General features: G+C 33.5%; 1 protein-coding gene across 2 annotated transcripts in view; it reads left to right on the forward strand.

The window, feature by feature from the left end:
* The window catches only part of SEMA3A (semaphorin 3A), a 495018-nt gene that overhangs the window by 156343 nt on the left and 319176 nt on the right, over positions 1-19499 (forward strand). For both annotated transcript variants that reach the window (XM_057550500.1, XM_007170273.2), the window contains exon 2: positions 2807-2886. The gene's annotated coding sequence lies outside the window, so the exon portion shown is untranslated. The remainder of the gene's footprint in view (positions 1-2806; positions 2887-19499) is intronic.

Raw genomic sequence — 19499 nt, forward strand, 5'->3', positions numbered from 1 at the left:
AGTTATAACCATATTATATTTTGCCTCTCCATTTCCTTCAAGTCACTCCTCCCTCACGCGTTAGTCACTGACTTTATTGCCTTTTCTGGAGCAATCAGTTCACAGTCTGGCCTCAGGACCTTTGTATTTATTGCTCCTTTGGTCGTACTCTTTCCCAAGATATACACATGGTTTCTTCCTTCAGACCTAAGGTAAAATGTCACCAATGCAGAGAGGACTTCCCTGACCATCCCAAGCAAATTAATACCCACCCACCTTCTATCCTTTTGTTTTATAGCACATAACATTGCCTGACATTGTATTACAAGTTTGTATGTTATTTGGCTTATTGTTTGTATAACATTTAAGTGCCTTAAGGCCAGGCACTTTAATTATTTGTCACTACTGCCTAAAAAACTGTCTGGCACATAGTAAATACTCAATAAATATTTATTGAATTAATAAAAATGTCTACATGGATTATGAACAATCTGTCCAGTTAAAGTTTATGAAGCTGTTCACAAAATAGCTAAAACGTTTGTAACATCAGGATAAGAGAAAATTCAAAGACATAAAAAGCAGAAGACCTTATATTTGGAACAAAACTTCCCTTTCTTGAGGCTTCCAGTAGTGAAATTCAGGAGATCAGAATGCTGAAATATTCTGACCCACCCCTCTGCAGGCCTTTAAGTGTTCATATGCAGAATATTCAACCACATGGTAGGCATGGCCACCATCAGCTGGGCTCAAGAGACTGGCAATGCCCTCAAAGTAAGTTGACCTCTAGACTGGCCATTAGAATTTCTTCTGCACAAGTCAAAGGGAAGCCCACACGTGGTATACGTTCCTCACATACAGGCCATTACTGACAGAGGTCAAGGAAGAAAGACTCCCCCTATGTTAGTCTAAAGGTGTCCATCGGAAATCAAGAGGAATTCACACATCATTTGCTGTGTCACACAGCACTATTATCAAGGGTCAAGTGGTCACCCTAAAGCCCTGAACACGCCTGACAAAACCTCACAACCATCCCTTTGCCCTCACTGACATGCACGGCCTCAACCCTGTGGGGGATCCCTCATCCCTCATCCCTCATTCCCATCTGTCTTGGGAAAATGAGGATTTGACTTATCATGGCTGTTTTTTTCCTGTTATGTCAGTAACCAGAACTTTCAAGTCATTCCTGACTCTCAAGACCCTAATCCTCATCCTCAAATTCTGTCTGTCTCCTGGTGCTCTTTCACCATGCTCTCTGGAACTCCCCAACCAGGCCTCTTTATTTTCAACTGCTTATGTGTATTTTCTTCTTCTCTCTAAATGAAGCCTGGTTCTTCCCTGATGACACTGCTTCTCATGCCCGCTTTCAAGAGAGTGCTATATTCCTGTCACATCACTTAAATCGCTGGGATTGGAGGTAGGGTAATGTTCTGTTCCTCTTCAGTGTCACTTCCAGCGCAGTCTCTTTCTTCCTCCCTGAATTCCCTAGCTGTGATCTCATGACATTGGTAGGTATCACCTGATACTCCTCTTTGTAGAAGTCTTCCACCAACCTCTGGTCACTTCCCCTCTTCTTTTAAGATTTTAGCTTTAGCTTACTGTTACTCTCTCCAACTTCATTCTTGCCATACAGTATGGTAATTTTAACATTCAAAGAGATGACTCTTCAAAAACACTAGTCTCTCAGTTACTTGACTCCTCTCCTGCAAAGATCTCATTTTCCACCATGAAACAATTTCACCCCCTTGTAATGTATGTATACAAGGAATATTTAACATGGTATTGACATTTGAGTTTAAATGTGTGCATATATATTTAGGGTAGTAAATTTTCTGTTTTTTATCTATATAGCTATCATAAATACTTTGCTTAAATCAACTCTTAATTTATCCCTAATACTATCACATAGTAAGGGATCCAAAGATGCATGTGGGATAATGTGTTCTACATTTCTGAAAAAATATTATAGAAATCGTCTATATTTCCCAAAAATGTACAGTAAAAGAAACAGGATTGGAAATAACTGTGAGAGCACTACTTCTGTATTACTGTAGTTTTTATTGACAAATAAGATTAATATTGTTTAATAAGGCTAATACTTAGCTAATGAATCTCCATTACATTCTTTTTTTTTTGAGATAATATTAGGTTTTTGGCCCAGATTTGAATTGTCTTTATTTTGTTTTCTACATTGTTTTTATTATTTATTCAAATATGAAATAGTGAAAGACTAATGTTACAAAGCATCTATTTTAGTAAAATAAAACTATTCAATGCATATTTTAAATTTCATATTTAAAAAGATTCAGCTATTTAAAATTTATATTTACATATATGCCATATTTCCTTTATTTGGGAAAAAATAAAAAGCTTTTGTTAAAATGAAATCCTGTTACTTGCTAGCAGTGCCATGAAATTACTTCTTAGCTGCGTTGTCACTTTGAGCCTTTCATCATCAATAGTGAAAAATGTTAATGACATCATAGCATTATGGACAAATCAATAGAGCATGTTAGAGTTTCAACTAACTCTCAAATAAATCAGGTATTCTTTAGCAGAGTCAGAGACTAAATAGTGAATTATTTCAAAGTACCTCAAATCCAATTAGTGATTACAAATTGTCATTTGTTTGAAGGAGCCAGAGTGAAAAGGTTGTCAAATTCAGTGTCTGCCTCCCATAATACCTTTTCCCTTCTTACATTACATTTTCCAATGCAACGAATTAAAGTGGTTTGAAAAAAATTTATACTGACTTTTAAGCACCTATTAATTAACAGCTAATTGTTTTATTTACATTGAATTCTAAGAATGACCTTGTTTATTTTTATAGGGTACTTACTGTGTCCAGGTACTTAAACAGTTGGACTGAACAAATGTACCTCAGGAATTAAGAATTCTTCCTGGAAAGAGGTAAGAGATTTGAAAATAGGCACATGTTTGTATGTTAATAAGTTTTAGTGAAAACTTAGATTTACTAGTACATTTCTTTGGCACATAATTTAGAAGGTAATTTCTAAAAATTAAGGGCACTTTCTGTTTTCACTTGTATAGTCTTCTATTCTGTGGAATGATTTGGTTATATGAGAGGGCTCCAACATTAAGAAAAGAAAAACAGTAGTGTTTAGGGAAGCCACATTGCCACTTTAAAATGTCAAGATCTGGATTGCTACTATTCTGCTTTTCTTTCTTTCTTTTTTTTTCTTTTTTAAAAAAGTTTGTTATACTTAGGAATTAGACTGGGTTTCCATGTTCCCTGGGAGTCACAGAGCAGAGGTAGATGGTGTTTGGGCAGATTGCCATCCAGAAAGATCCTTTGGCTAGCCTGCCCCTTCTACATTTCCTGGACCACATACGGTTACTATCAACTTGAAGCCATTCAAAAGTTTAAGTGCCAAACACAGAAGAAGGAGTCAGTTTTTAATGTGTTATGCTGTCTTAATTTTGACCTCAGATGTGAGAGACTGAAATATTACCTTTAAAATAAAATATGGTTAGGAAATCTGAATGTATACATATTACTTTTTTTAAAACCCTCTTTAACTGTGATTGTTGCTCAAGACTCATTTCATTGTATGAAGTAGGAAGAAAATTTACCAGCATTAGGCTTACCATTCCCACTGTATTATATATATTGCTATTAGAAGGAATGAACAAAGGAGTGAAAACATACAATAAACATCTATGAGTAGTGTATGGGATTGGTAAGGAAAAAAAATTAAGTGTTTTTTTCCCTTATGGGTCTTTGAGTAGAATAAAATTCACTTATCAATTTTAGTTTAATTTTTATTTTAGTAAAACTGAAGATATTCCAATTTTATTGAGTCTCTTTGGATTTAACTAGATGATTATTCCTATTTAATGTGAACAACTGCTTTTTTCCCTAGGTTTTTTTTCATATTTAGTATGAAGAAAAATAAGATTTTTATGAAAAATGTTTATATTATAATTGCTATATGGAAGCTTCACTTATATATGCAAATCATTTACCACATAAGGTGGAAATTCACTGACTTGAGGTGTACATTGGAATTGTTAAAGTTAATATCAAGTCAATATGGATTTTAAAGTTTTTATAGGGGATATATCTCATATCTTTAGCATTGGTAGGGCAATAAAGACTTCAAAATATGGCTTTTGTATTGCCAGTCCTCTAATACATACGTATGCATAGATACATGAATGTCAACATCTGTATGCATATGTATATATATTCATTTTCGGCTAGATTAATTTTTAGCCTTCCACAATACTAATTTCCTGGATGATATTTTCCATTAGTGAGTCATGTACGTAAACAGTAAACATTTGCTTTCTTTTTCAGCAAATAAGAACCTTCCGATCTTCCCATTACAATTGCCTCATAGGACACAAATAAAGGAGGCATGGTTCACAAAGTAAATTTCCTGGGCCCTAATTAAAATCTGTCCCAAATTTATGAAGGCCAAAGTCATATATAGACTTGATTTCTATGTCATTGCCATCATCATCTTTAATGTATACTTGATAATCAAGCCAGTTTTTTCAAAATTAATTTATAAAAACATCAGCAGTCCGTATGGATGAGTCTTAAATCACTGAATGCAATTAACAATGTACACGTTGGATTAAAATGAGACAGTGACTGGTTGTCAACTCATGAATATTTATAAAAGAGTAGTAAATTCACCAAAAATCTGATGAAATTTACTTCCAGGTATTGCATCTAATAGAACTATTTGCAGAATTGAACTTATGATTCTAGGCTTTGAGTGATACAAATACAAACCAGGGTAGATAAATATCAGTTTGTTGGAAAATGCCATCTGGCCATCCCAAAGTGAGAGGCCTGAGACCTGTTTTTTATCAATATCCATTTCAGTGACAATGCTACTTTATCCCTTATATTCTCCTTTTTATTTTTTCTTTTTTAAACAGAGCAACCTGAAGGAGAATATCTGCATGTAAATTTATTAAAAATATTTAATATAAATAATTATTTTAAAGAGTAGACAATCAATTTTTTTTTTGTCCTGCTAATTCTATTATTTAATGGCTTATTTGCTTAGGGAATGACAAGATCCATGGCATTTTTTCCTCTCCTGAATATGAAAACAGTTCTGCAAATATAGACTGTTTCCTAGACATGGCTTCATATAAGTTTGATTTTAAACAAATTCTAGATTGAATATATACAAATACCTTACTAGGAAGCTCATGACAAAAATTTTAAGCGTCCATAAAAAAAGTAGAAGGCAATTAAAAGAGACTGTAGTTAAGAAAAAGATGTGCTGATTTTGGAAGAGAGGAATACGAGATAAAATTCCACATTAACTAAAAAAGAAAAGTTAAAAAGGTGTGGATAAGAAGGAAGTAGAAGATACAAATCAGAATGCTAAGAAGATTAAGAGTAGTATATATAATTTGTTATTCCATTCAAAGTTCATTCTCTTATGACTACTGAATAACTTTGGTCTGTTTTGTAGGAAGTTCTCATATACTAGAATGAAATTATATTCCAGACTCACATAGTTCTGGATTTTCAAGCTGAATTACTGTGTGGCCTTGAGAAAATTACCTTGCTTTTATCTAATTTTCTCATTTATATGTTGGGACTAACATACCTAATTTTACTTGCTTACATTTTTTTTTTGCTTACATTTTTATTAATTTTGAAACACTTTATGATTTATTTTAAAACTTGAATTTTGAAATGTACAGTATAGTTTTCCCTTTCTTTGAATACTATACAAAGTACTTTTTTATTTACCTTATCTTTCAAAAGAGTTCTATTTTTTTCATGGATATTTAAGTATGTCATTTTTCTACTCTAGATCGTAAGCTTTTTTAAGGTGAAAAATATTTTTTATTCTATATGCCTCCCCCCCCCAACCAATTTAAGGAACAGACAATATTTATTTAGTGAGTGACTGAAGGAAAGAGTATGAACCTTTTTATATAAATAAGTTGCTGGTGAATTGAGTTAAAACAAAACCATTTAAAACATTTAAAATTCTCTAAAGGATGTCAATATTTAATAGATAAAGCCTTTTTAAAAAATGATGAATAACTCAAAATGTTCCTGTATTAATTTAGCTGTTATTTAATTTTGATTGTTGAATATGTTCTCTTAGCTTATAGCATATTAGTATTTCAGTATTTAATATTGAACAATATTCAATATTCACTTCTAAGATTTTTCAAGGAATTAAAATATTATTTCCTTGTCAGAGAAGTCCTTAGACATTTTTTAAAGAAAAAGAGAAAGGTGAGCTAAGAAAATCATGCTGGAACTGAGCTCCTACTTAGTTGTAGTGACAAGAATCTTGGTGACCTGGGCAACTAGGAAGCTCTTACCTCATTACCCTGGCCACATATTAGTGCCCACAGAGTCAGAAGGAATGCTTAGAGGCATGACTTTCCTCCTGAGGGAATCTAGTACATGCCTGCCTTCCTCTGCACTCAGTGAGGGTGGGATCGGAGTGGCCACGAGTAGGAGAGGAATGTTACCTACCTTTTAAAAAAACTTCATTGTCTGCATGTTTGCACAAAGCCTGCTTCAGATTCAGACTGAGTCGTTTATTTTTCTGGCTAATAATTCCTTCCTTCCCTAAACTGTAATTTTTTTTTTCTTCAATCTTTGATAATCTGTGCTAAATGGTTTTAGGTCCACAGAATTTCTGAGCCTGCAGGGACTTAGGAGATCATTTCATTGTTTACATAAAGAAACCAAGGCCAAGAAAAATTTAATACAAATTACAGAGACTAAGAACGTCAACTCCAAACTCTCATTCTACAGTTCTTTTCTTTATATCATCATATCTTGCTTCCAAAATACTGCTTTTGCTGGATTTTCTTCCTTATTCATTTTGGGATTGTCTGTTGACAGTTTCCATTATTTATCAGCATTGTCTTCAACTGCAATTGATATTTGTGTGAACAAAATAAAGAGGTGGCATTCTCTTCTTTCACAAAGAGAACTCTGTCAGTGGGTGGAAATAATTGAGCAAAAAAGATTGGGTAATAAGAGAAAGACATATGTACTACACTACCTCAAGGAACAACCCTTTTGGGGGAATGGAATTTTATGGCTGGTTAAATATATGTCTCTATATATGTGTCTACATATATATATAAACATATGTCTACATATATATAAATATTTGCCTATATATATATATATATATATATATATATATATATATATATATATGGCAAAATGCTGCATAGAACCTTTGTCTCTGTTAAACTCTTTGAGATGTGTGCAACTTCTTTGGGTGAAGGCTCTCTGTCAGTTTATTTTTCCCTTACTAACTTTACTGAGGGGATACTTTAGGTAATAGAAACTGCACCTGGTTTAGAGGGCTCAATTCTATGAGTTTTGACATTGCTGTACACCCATGAAATCACCCGCACAAGCAAGGTATAGAGTATTTCTCCACCCTGACAAGATTCCTTGTGACCGTTTACTTTTTTTGTACTATGCATTAGTTTACATTTTATATGAAATAAGTATACATATTTGTGTGTATTTTTTTTACTTAGCATAATGGTTTAGAGATTTACTTGTTTGTATCAGGAGTTCATTTATTTTTATTGCTGAACAGTATTCCATTGAATGGATACACATTTGTTTATTCACTTGATGGTGGATATTTAGTTGTCTTTAACTTTTGACTTTTCTTAATTAATTTTCTCTGAGCATTTGTGTGCAAGCCTTTGTGTGGACATGTGTTTTCATTTCTCCTGGAAAAATATGGAGGATTGGAATATCAGAGTTATTTGGTAGGTGTATGTTTAATTTTTTAAGAAATGACAAACAGTTTTCCAGAGTGGTTGTACCATTTGGCACTCACCTGATCAGTGTATGAGAATTCCCATTGCTCTGTGTCATGGGTCTGCAAACTATACTTCTTGAGCCAAATTCAGCTGTATTTATAAAGTTGTAGTGGAGGAGAGGGTGTGGAGAAAAGGGAACCCTCTTGCACTGTTGGTGGGAACGTAAATTTATACAGCCACTATGGAGAACAGTATGGAGGTTCCTTAAAAAACTAAAAATAGAGCTATCATAGGACCCAGCAATCCCACTACTGGGCATATACCCTGAGAAGACCATAATTCAAAAAGAGTCATGTACCACAATGTTCATTGCAGCTCTATTTACAATAGCCAGGACATGGAAGCAACCTAAGTGTCCATCGACAGATGAATGGATAAAGAAGATGTGGCACATATATACAATGGAATATTACTCAGCCATAAAAAGAAATGAAATGGAGTTATTTGTAGTGAGGTGGATGGACCTAGAGTCTGTCACACAGAGTGAAGTAAGTCAGAAAGAGAAAAACAAATACCGTATGCTAACACAGATATATGGAATAATAAAAAAAAAAAAAGTTCTGAAGAACCTAGGGGCAAGACGGGAATAAAGACACAGAGCTACTAGGGAACGGACTTGAGGATACAGGGAGGGGGAAGCGTAAGCTGGGACAAAGTGAGAAAGTGGCATGGACATATATACACTACCAAATGTAAAATAAATAGCTAATGGGAAGCAGCTGCATACCACAGGGAGATCAGCTCGGTGCTTTGTGACCACCTAGAGAGGTGGGATAGGGAGGGTGGGAGGGAGGGAGTTGCAAGAGGGAAGAGATATGGGGACATATGTATATGTATAACTGATTCACTTTTTTATAAAGCAGAAACTAACACACCATTGTAAAGCAATTATACTCCAATAAAGATGTTAAAAAAAAAGTAAATTTCAACCCAGAATTCTACATACAATGAAAATATTCTGTAATGTAGGAGGCACAATGAAGATACTTTTTAATAATAGATAAGTAAGAGAATTCATTGTTGGCAGACCTGTACTTCAAGGATTGCTATAAAAAAGTCCTTCAGATTGAACAGAAATGATACCAGATAGGAATTTGGCACTTTAGGAGAAAATAAATAGCGTCAAAATTCGTTAAATATCTGAATGATTGTAAATTTCTTTTAATTTCTTTAAAATACATATACTATTTAAAGTAAAAAAAAAAAAAAAGTTGTAGTGGAACATAGCCACACTCATTTGTTTATGAATGAGCTGCTTTCATGCTACAAAAGCAGAATTAAGTAATTGTGACAAAAACCATATGGCCCTCAAAGCTTAAAATATTTACTGTCTCGTCCTTTAAACAAAAAGTTTGCTGATCCCTGCTCTGCATCCTTGCAAAACTTCATGTTGTCAGTTTTTTAATTTTAGCCGTTTTCATGTATATGGAATAGTATTTCAATGGGGCTTTAATTTGCATTTCCCTCATAACTAATGATATTGAACATCTTTTAATTTGTTTATTTGCCATCTGTATACCTTCTTTTCTAATATATCTATTGAAATATTTTGCTAGATTTTTAAATTGGCTTTTTGTCTTACTAATAATTTTGAGTTTTAAGAGCATTTATATAATCTAGATACAAGTCCTTTTGTAGATATATATGTTTTGTGAATATTTTCCTTCGCTTTATAACTTTCTTTTTCATTTCCTTAAGTTTCTTTTGAATAGCAAAAATTTTAGTAGAGATCAAGTGCAATATATCATTTTTTTCTTCTTTTATGATTGTTGGATATTAAATCTTGCTTATCCCAAGGTTACATTTTTTTCTCCAGTATTTCTTCTAAGGGTTTTACTGGTTGAGTTTTGAAGGACTATGACCCATTTTGGGTCAATTTTTGCATGTAGTGTAAGTAAATGTCAAGACTAATCTTTTATTCCATGTCTAGTTGTTCTATATGTTGAAAAGACATGTTTTTCTCCATTGACTTATCTTAGGAAATTCGTCAAAAATCAGTAGCCTATTTCTGGTTTGTCTAATTTTCTCCATTGTCTACCCTTTTGCCAATAACACACTGTCTTGATTTTTGTATTCTTTTTTCTTTTTAATTTTATTTATTTTATTTATTTTTGGCTGCATTGGGTCTTCATTGCTGTGCATGGGCTTTCTCTAGCTGTGGCGAGCAGGGACTACTCTTTGTTGCAGTGCGCAGGCTTCGCATTGCGGTGGCTTCTCTTGTTGTGGAGCACGGGCTCTAGGTGTGCAGGCTTCAGTATTGTGGCATGCAGGCCCGGTAGTTGTGGCTCACGGGCCCTAGAGCACAGGCTCAGCAGTTGTGGCACACGGGCTTGGTTGCTCCGTGGCATGTGAGATCTTCCTGGACCAGGGCTCAAACCCATGTCCCTTGCATTGGCAGGCGGGTTCTTAACCACTGTCCCACCAGGGAAGCCTGATTTTTGTAGTCTTAAAATTAAATTGTATCAGATGACCAACTCAGCTATATTTTAAATTTTAAAATTTCTTTGGTTCTTCTAAGTGGTTTGCTTTCCCATAAAACACCCCCCCCCAAAAAAAAGCCTCCTGAAATTTTAATTAGGATTTTGTTGAATTTATAAATCAACTTGTGTTTCTTTAGATATCTCATTATTATTGATGTTTGATTTCATTGTGGCCAGAGAACATACTCTGATATCAGTCATTTAAAATCTACCGAGAGGGACTTCCCTGGTGGTCCAGTGGTTAAGAATCTGCCTTCCAATGCAGGGGACGCGTGTTCAATCCCTGGTCAGGGAACTAAGATCCCACATGCCATGGGGCAACTAAGCCCATGTGCTCTATAGCACACATGCCACAACTAGAGAGCCCACATGCCGCAACTAGAGAGCCCACATGCGGCAACTACTGAGCCTGTGCACTCTGGAGCCCTCATGCCACAAAAAGAGAGAAGACTGTGCGCCGCAATGAAGAGCCCACGCGCCACAACAAAAGATCCCATGTGCCGCAGCTAAGACCTGACACAGCCTAATAAATAAATAATAAAAAATGAAATAAAATTTAAAAAATAATAATTTTTAAAAATAAATAAATAAAAAAATAAAATCTACTGAGAGTTGTCTTAAGGCCCACTGTGTGTGTTTCATACTGCATTTTAGATCCACTATGTGTTTACTGATCTATTTTTGTCTACTCATTTTAATAAAATCCCTTACTATGATTAGTCAATTTTAATTTTCTTCCCTTCATTTAGTTCTGTCAATTATTGCTTCATGTACTTTATGGTTCTTTTATAAGCTCGTACACATTTATGCTCAGTATGTCTTCCTGCTGAGTTGCCCCTTTTATCATTATGTACTGTTTCTTCTTATCTTTGGTGATGCTTTTGCCTTGATGTCTACTTTAGATGATATTAACATGGTCAACCCAGCATTCCTATGCTTAATATTTGCCTCTATTTATTTTCAAGTCATTTGTTTAATTAATGCTGAAGTTGAGCATTTAATGCATTCTGATTTCTGTTCTTTTGTCACATATATCCCCCCTATTTCCCACCAGAAAAAGAAAGCTTTTAGGATCTTACATTTGTCCCTGATAGTCTGACATGTAGTTATGTCAGATTTGGGATTTGTTTTATTTTGTGATCATTGCACTAAGCACTAAGCGGACCCTTTTAATCTGAAGACTTATGCCCTTCATTTATGGGAAATTTTCTTGTTATATATAAAGATCTTTATACCTTTATGTCTATATATAGATATATAAATACAGATAGATACAGATAGATTGATATATATGTATAAAATAATTATCTATATATATAGATATGTGAAATATATATAAGAAATTATATATAATATATGTAATATATAATATGTATTTCTTCCCTGAGTTTTCTGTCTTTTCATTCTGTTGGCCCTAAAAATCTGATATTTGACTGCTTTAATTGATCCATTAATTTTCTTTAACCTATATTCCTCCATTTTGTGTTCTTGCTGTCATACTTTTTGGGAATTTTTCCTGGTTTTGTCTTCCGACAATTGTATTATAGTTCCTATTCCAGTTATCATAGTTTTAAATGCTAAGAGCTCTTTTTTGGTTCTCAATTTCTTTTTTCTTATAATCTTGTTTGTTTGCTTATTTATTTTTAATAAATTAAATATATTTTATTTCTGGAAAATGTTCATTATAGTTTTGAGATGTTCTTCATGTCTTTCATCGTTTTTGTTTTCTCCTAGTTCTTTCAGTTGCTATTTTGAGGGGTTTTGTTTTCCATTCATGTTGTCAGATTTCCTCTTGAGTCAGGTAATTCTGAGCTGTCTATTGGTAAAATATCAAACCATTTTTGGAAGCATTGTATGGGTAGGATCGGGGTGGGAGGGATTAGAGTGTATTTTATGGATCATTAGATTACACTTTGTATTGAAAGGTAAGCAAATCAGTCTTTTCGCAATGGACCACCAAATGATGATATGTGGGGTACTTTCTCTAGTGTTGTTTAATTTCTCCAATAGTTGGCAGAGGGAAAATACTGAAATTGATCATTGATATTTTGGGAGCAAAATGGGGGAAATGTTGACCTCCTTATTTTTATCCTGGTAAGGTATGCCTTTGAGCGCTCATCATCTCCCAGTTTCCTTAGAGTGAGTGGGTTTGCTTTTCTTCAGAGGTCTTCTAACTCCACTTTGTCAAGTTTATTCAAATTCCTTATCCCCAAATTTCCTTAAAGTCTTATATTGCTGTGATCATTTTTATCATTCTCTTGGTCCTAGTGGATGAATATATTTCTGTTTCCTAGTTTGTTAACTCTCTTATACCTTTACTGGGGCTAAGGGAGGGAGAAGAGATGGATTTGTATGTTTAATCTTCCTGGTTTAATTGGAATTCATATTATATTCTTAACAAATAATCAGATATTGTATAAACAGATTTATAAACTTAAATATGATTATGAATGATGGTGATGTGTTTCCAGAGCTTTGATAGGCAGAAGAAAGAATTTCCTAAGTTTCTCAGGAACAGATATCTAGACCAATGATTAATTACACTTTCCTCCCTTGTGGCCATATCTTGAGAATCATTTTATAACTTATTGGCACCTTTACTATATGAAGAGAAGAAAACTCACATGTCTCCATTCTAATACATACTAAGAAATTTTACTAAGAGATTCAGTAGAGGAGGGATTGGAAATTATTGGCTAAAACGATGCTTTGAGATTATCTGCAGATTTCATTACTCATGTTATTTCTGTTCTCCTATTACCATAGATAATTGACTATAGCTTAAGTGGGAGTATAGACTAAAATACAGTTACAGCTCATCTGGGTTTCATCAAAACTGTATCCCTGTTGGGGCACAACTGGACTTTGAAACAAGTTATGTCTGGAAGTACTACCCAGAGTCATCAGAGATTTGCCTGAGGTCTGAGACAGTTGCTGTAGAAACTATCCCACTCCACTCTTCTTTAGTGAAACCTCAACCAACAGCAGTTAGCCAGAACTGAAAATAAGAAAAAGTGAAGAAATAAGCAAAAAGAAACAGGTATTAACATTAGTTGAATTTGTAGACTGTTGTACATAGATCCATGTAGATTAGTTATTATGAATGGAGTTTCTGGAACAATTAATTTTAGTCAACACTATAAACATTAAGGCTCAGATCCTCAAGTTTTTGAGGAATTTTGTCCCACATCATTCTAAACATGTGGTCACAAGTTCCTTGAACTTTCTTTGTTAAGCACAATTGTGTTTTGTTTCTAAAAGTGAAGTTAAAAAAATTCAGACCAAAACATAGAATTAATTTTTAATCAGAAAAGCAGTGACATTCAGATGAGATTATTTAACAGTCTGTATTTTAAGTAGTGCTTTTCTAAATATTATTAAAAATCTCAAAAAAGTATATCAAATGGTATTCAGAAAGCCATCTTACTGAATAATATAACAACTGACATGATTTGAAATGGTGTTAAAGCTGTAAATACATTGTCAAATTGTCAAATTGTGATTTTTTTGGGGGGGGGGAGTTGGGAATTTTGAAGTGAAAATACATTTTTTTAAATGATGGTATTTAAAAGATTTTTCACCAACAATACTCACAATACTAAATTCTCCTTGTATAGTGATTAAAAAGCTATCAAAAGGAGTATGGGGATACAAAGATGAATAAAATAAAAGCGTGTTTAATCATAAAGTATTCCCAGGATATCTAAGATCAGTTACATCAATAGAAAAATCAATTGCAGTTCTACGATTATTTAAGAACACCCCAAATTTCCCTGTTAAGCAGTCAAGAAGTCCCTATACACAATGACAACTATAACTTGCTATATAGACTGCCATTCTGCCATAGATTCAGTTGGTAAGGAAATTATGATATCAAATGGATTGAAACACATTGCTATTACCAGGTAATATGCAAAACATATCCATCCCTTACCATGAATCTCATCCAATTTTTAAACTAGTGGATGGGTGTGATGCTCGAATTCATAATTAAAAAGAAGATATACATGTTGAAGTGGCTATTTTGAAGAAACTACATGAAATGGTTTTATCAATTGGTCTGCCAAAATGCCTAATTTCAATCTCATCCGTTCATCTAGCTAACTCCGTATAAACTTTCACATCTCAGCTCAATGCTACTTCCATAAGAAAAGCCTTCATGTTTTACAGTATTGTCATGCTTAAAACTTCTTGTTCAATGCTATCTTTTATATGTTATATTTTCTATTAAGTTAGTGATTGTGATTCTCTATTTACTGTTTTATTCACTAGTAGTTGCTCAGTTAATATATTTATTATTATTGAGCTTATATTTAAACATTATATATTTTGCTTAATTATTATCATGGTTTCTTATTGCTTTCAGTAAAATATGAGAATACCTATGAAAGTGGCTTTCACTTATGGATTTATGGACATGTTTGAATTATCAAATCCAAACTATGATAATGACTATTATATCATAAGCTTTTGCAAAGTTATCCTAAGTGTGTTGTTGACTTATTTTCAAAATCATAATAAAAATCCTTGATTATAACCTAAATTTAAGTGCAACCAAGAAGGGGTACACTATATAGTAAAAAAAAAAAAAAAAAAAAAAAAAGATGTCTAAAACTTTGGCTTGAGTATCAGAAGGAATTAATTACAAATTTTTACTTACTAGTTGTTTCGTTTTACCAAAGAAAACAAAGTTAGAACAGGAAGAATTTTTAAAAATGATTCTGCACAATTCTTTTAGGTATAAGAATGAAAGAAGTGAGGAGAGAAAAGCACAATGATTTGTCCCAAATAACCAGAGTCAATAGAAAGCGTAGGTATAGAAGACAAATTTTTGAAAGCTATAAAGACACTTTTTCTACTGCAAACATGTGGACTTCATTTTAGTTATTTCCCTCCTTAAGAATTGTGTTCTTTAGAAAAGTTGTGCCTCAAGCAAAAAATAAATGATACCATTCATGTTTCGTGAATGAAGTAAAATCTTTCTCTCTACAGCCTGGTCACTTAATGTAAGAATATCCAACAAAAATAACAAACCTAATGCCACTCATTTAACAACAAAATGATGCTGTCAGCATTTTGATTAATGTCTTTTGAATCAAGAGACCATTGTCTTATAGATAAATTCTAGAGCAATTGATAGTCTAGACTGAAGTTGGATGGAGGTGCCTTCTAAATTAAATCCTTTCATATCCCACAGGCTGAGATCATGCACATCTGAGATGTGTTAGTTGAAATTCCACACAATCCTCAGTTGCCAAGTTTGCATGGACTGAACATGATACAAAAAGCAAAGAAGCTAAGAAAAATTAACATTAAAAAATGAATATTATACAAAGGTCCTACACACAGCAGTGAGACGAGAAGGGCCCCTAGCATTCTCCATTCACAGATTTAAACCTGAAGTTGAACTATACTTAACCCCAAGAAGAAACTCTGAAGGTAGGGAAAAGAGTTTCAAGACTGAGCAACCAAAAGTGAAATAAGTCAGAGACAGACAACTACTGTGTGATCTCACTTATATGTGAATTGTAAAAAGCTGAAACAAAGTAGATTGGTGGTTGCTAGGGATTGGGGGTGGGGGAAATGAGGAGAATTTGGTTAAAGGATACAAACTTCCAGTTACAAGATGAGTAAAGTTCTGCGGATCTAGTGTACAGCATGGTGTCTATAGTTAACAATACTTTATCGTGTACTTGAAAGTTGCTGAGAGAAGATCTTAAATGTTCACACACACACACACACACAGAGTAATGTGAGGTGAAGGCTGTGTTAACTAACTTTATTGTGATGATCATTTCACTATACATATGTGTATCAAATCATCATGTTGCAAACCTCAAACTTACCCAGTGTTATTTGCCAGTTATATCAAATAAAGCTGGAAAAGAAAGATTGAGTAACCAATTAATTCAGAGGTATGGTGTGAACAGCTTTCTGTTGGGGACACATAATACAAGATGTGATTCTTTCCCTCAAGTATCCGGCAATTTAATTGAAGATGTACTTTTCTCACCATTTTACCAGTTCAACATTCATTTCCTGAATATTTAGAGCATTCAGGTATTATGATAAATCTTTGGTAAAAGAGGAATAAAAATAAGTGCCCTATAATCAGAGGAATGTCATCACGGGAGCAATATAGTAAAATTTTCATTAAAATATGGTAAGTGCTAAGATGGCAGGGTGCCCACTTCTCAGTATTTGCTTAGCCTTCATAGAACTCCCATGAGAAGAATATAGGAATTTAATTTATTTAATTATGGTGATAAATATAGACAAATAACCTAATATGAAACTGGCCAAAGCATATAAATAGGAAATTATAGACTATAATGTGCAGCAAGCATATGAAAGGATGCTAAAGCTTACTAGTTGGAACCTGCCAACTATAGCAGTAATGAGATGCCATTTTTCTTCCATCAAGTTGGTGAAAATTAAAAAGAAGAAAACAAGTCAGTGATTTCTAGGGTTCCAGGAAGTAGGCTCACTCATTACTAGAGAGAATCCAAATGGCCATGAATTCATGAAAACTGATCAAGAATAGGTACTAAAATGAAAATGCATATATTTTAATAAAATAACAACTAACAAACAAGTAGGGCAAATCAACAAGGACAAAAGTGAAAACTCCTCCAAGAGTATCCAAATGTTCACTACTGGGGAAGAGTTAAGTAATGCGGTTTTAATCTGGACTATTGACTATTACACGTTAATTAACAGCACGGGTCAGATCTATGCATTTGACTGGAGGCCTATTCATGATGTATGTTTCATGAAAAATTTTTTGCTAAACAATGTTTATGTTGTGATGCTTTTTGTAAAACAGATTACATAGAACTCAATAGATATGATATATGTATATACATATACGTATACATATGTACGTGTTCATCAGTGTGAAGAAAGATGTGGAAGAGGCTGGTGCTGATCTTGGCAGCCTGGGGTATGAGGAAGGGAGTTAATATAGGTGATTTAATGTAAAATTTTCCCCTTACATAGCTTCTTATATTTTCACTAGTTGAGGTGAACACATGTTGATTTTGTTTGAAAATATTTATTATAACAAAACATAGATATTCTGGAAAATAGTGAGATGAATGCACTTGAAATATTTTTTTGGATTATTAATTGTTTGTAATTTATAGACCTGTGGCTTTTCCCCATCCATTTGTACAGGTAATCAAGAGATTAATAATATTACTTCTAAAATTAAGATATTATAAACCAAAATAAAATTGTTAGGATTTTTTACACTAATTTGTGAATTATTTTTCTATCTTTCACCACACCTACTAATAGGTAGGTTGGAGTAGGTAGCATTGTACAATAACACTTTATAAATGTGTTATTGTACATACACGAATAGTCCATACACAGAATGTAAGAAACACCATTGATTAATGTTCAGAAAGAAGCCCTGACATATCTACATAAATCAACATGCAATTGTGAGAAAGCAACTCCAGCTCCTTTGAGAAGATATTCTTTCATGAAACTGAAGTGCTCCTGACCTGGGTCTGAATAAGTAATTTTGTCAGTCCACTGCTCAGGGCACTGTGGATAAAACCATGAGGCTGATACTTCACAGCAGTGATTGGCCCAGATGTTTGAATTTTGATTATGTTTGAGATGGAAACATTCAAAAATATGTGCTTTAATTATAGACATGGAAATAATTATTTCTCTGCCTCATCCATCACCCTGCCAAGGCTGAGATATTTTAACTACTGCTTTGTCCAATGCATTTGTAAACAGACATTCTGCAATTCTGCTAGAACTGTTTTCAAATTACTACTTGTATATAATTTGCTTCAAGAAATATGTAAATGAATACTCACATACATACATTAATATATTCACCGATTATTTCTCTACTGTCTGGTCCACATGAAAAAACTTTCAGAGAACCAGGGTAGATATTTTTCACAACAAAATAACCTACAAAACGTACACTAATCTTTGACTTTTAAAATACATCCAAAGGTCTTTGTTATGGCTAATCCCAATTTTCTAATAGAAAGAGATGCAACTTCATATCACTTTTATACATTCTTTTTAAAAATTTTATTTATTTATTTATTTATTTATTATTGAGGTATAGAGTCACATAAGTTTCAGGTGTATAACATAGTGATTCGTGATTTTTAAAGGTTATACTCCAATTATAGTTATTATAAAATATTGGCTATATTCCCAGTGCTGTACAATATATCTTTGTAGCTATTTATTTTATACATAGTAGTTTGTAGTACCTCAATATTCCACCTCTATCTTGTGACTTTTATACAATATTTATTTACACATTTTTGCAACTACCAAATTTTGTGGATCACAAAGTGACAAATTCTATCTTCTGTGATAAAGTTGCTGAGAAGAAATTAGGAATATTTTTGATTTGTATGTTTTATGCTTCCTACACATTTTTATATGCTATTGCCTTCAAGTAAGTAAACTCTTGAGCATCTCCTTCATTTTCAGAATAAAGGATCTCAAGTATTTTAAGTTTTATCTACTCAGGTAATTAAACGGGACCCAGGGTTTTCATCAAGAAAACCCTGCATATCGTAGTGATAGACTTTTTTTTTTTTAAGTCAGGCATCACTATACCGCATTCTGAATAAATTATTTAAATACATTCATGAAATTAGCTATAATTTATAGCAGCAATTTCTATATCAAATCTTAGTTAAACCATATATCATACTAAGCACATATTCTACTTTCCCATTTTACCTTCCAAAGAAGCACTGACGATTAGGCACCATTTGACATTTGTCATGCTTATCGTCACAGCTGCAGTGACACTAAAGGAGACTAAGAATGGCGAGAACAGCTTTTTGTAAAGAGTAGAAAATAAAGGAAAATAACGATTGCTTCTCCTTTGCTTTGAGTGGTTGGAGGCAGATAAGCGGATTTGTAGTGAGGTCATCAGTCACAATGGGGTGGTAATTTGAAAATGGATTAGTTTAGAAGTAGCGATTTCTGCTCCATGGGCTTCAGTGCAAAAGTCTACCTGATTCTGTAAGAGACCTCATAAACTGGCAGAGATCAATGCCTACCTAATGCGCCATTATGCACTGGGCACACTTCAGTGATTACAGCACAGCTGTGGCTGGGTTTTGCTTGATAGTTCCTTAGCACTTGCACCACAGGTGCTCCACACAATTATTTTTCCCAAAGGAATAAACTCTTTAGGGAATTAAAGTGGACGAGAGAGGCTTTTCTTCC

Source organism: Balaenoptera acutorostrata, chromosome 7 (assembly GCF_949987535.1).
Source record: "Balaenoptera acutorostrata chromosome 7, mBalAcu1.1, whole genome shotgun sequence".
In the NCBI taxonomy this organism is placed as follows: domain Eukaryota; kingdom Metazoa; phylum Chordata; class Mammalia; order Artiodactyla; family Balaenopteridae; genus Balaenoptera; species Balaenoptera acutorostrata.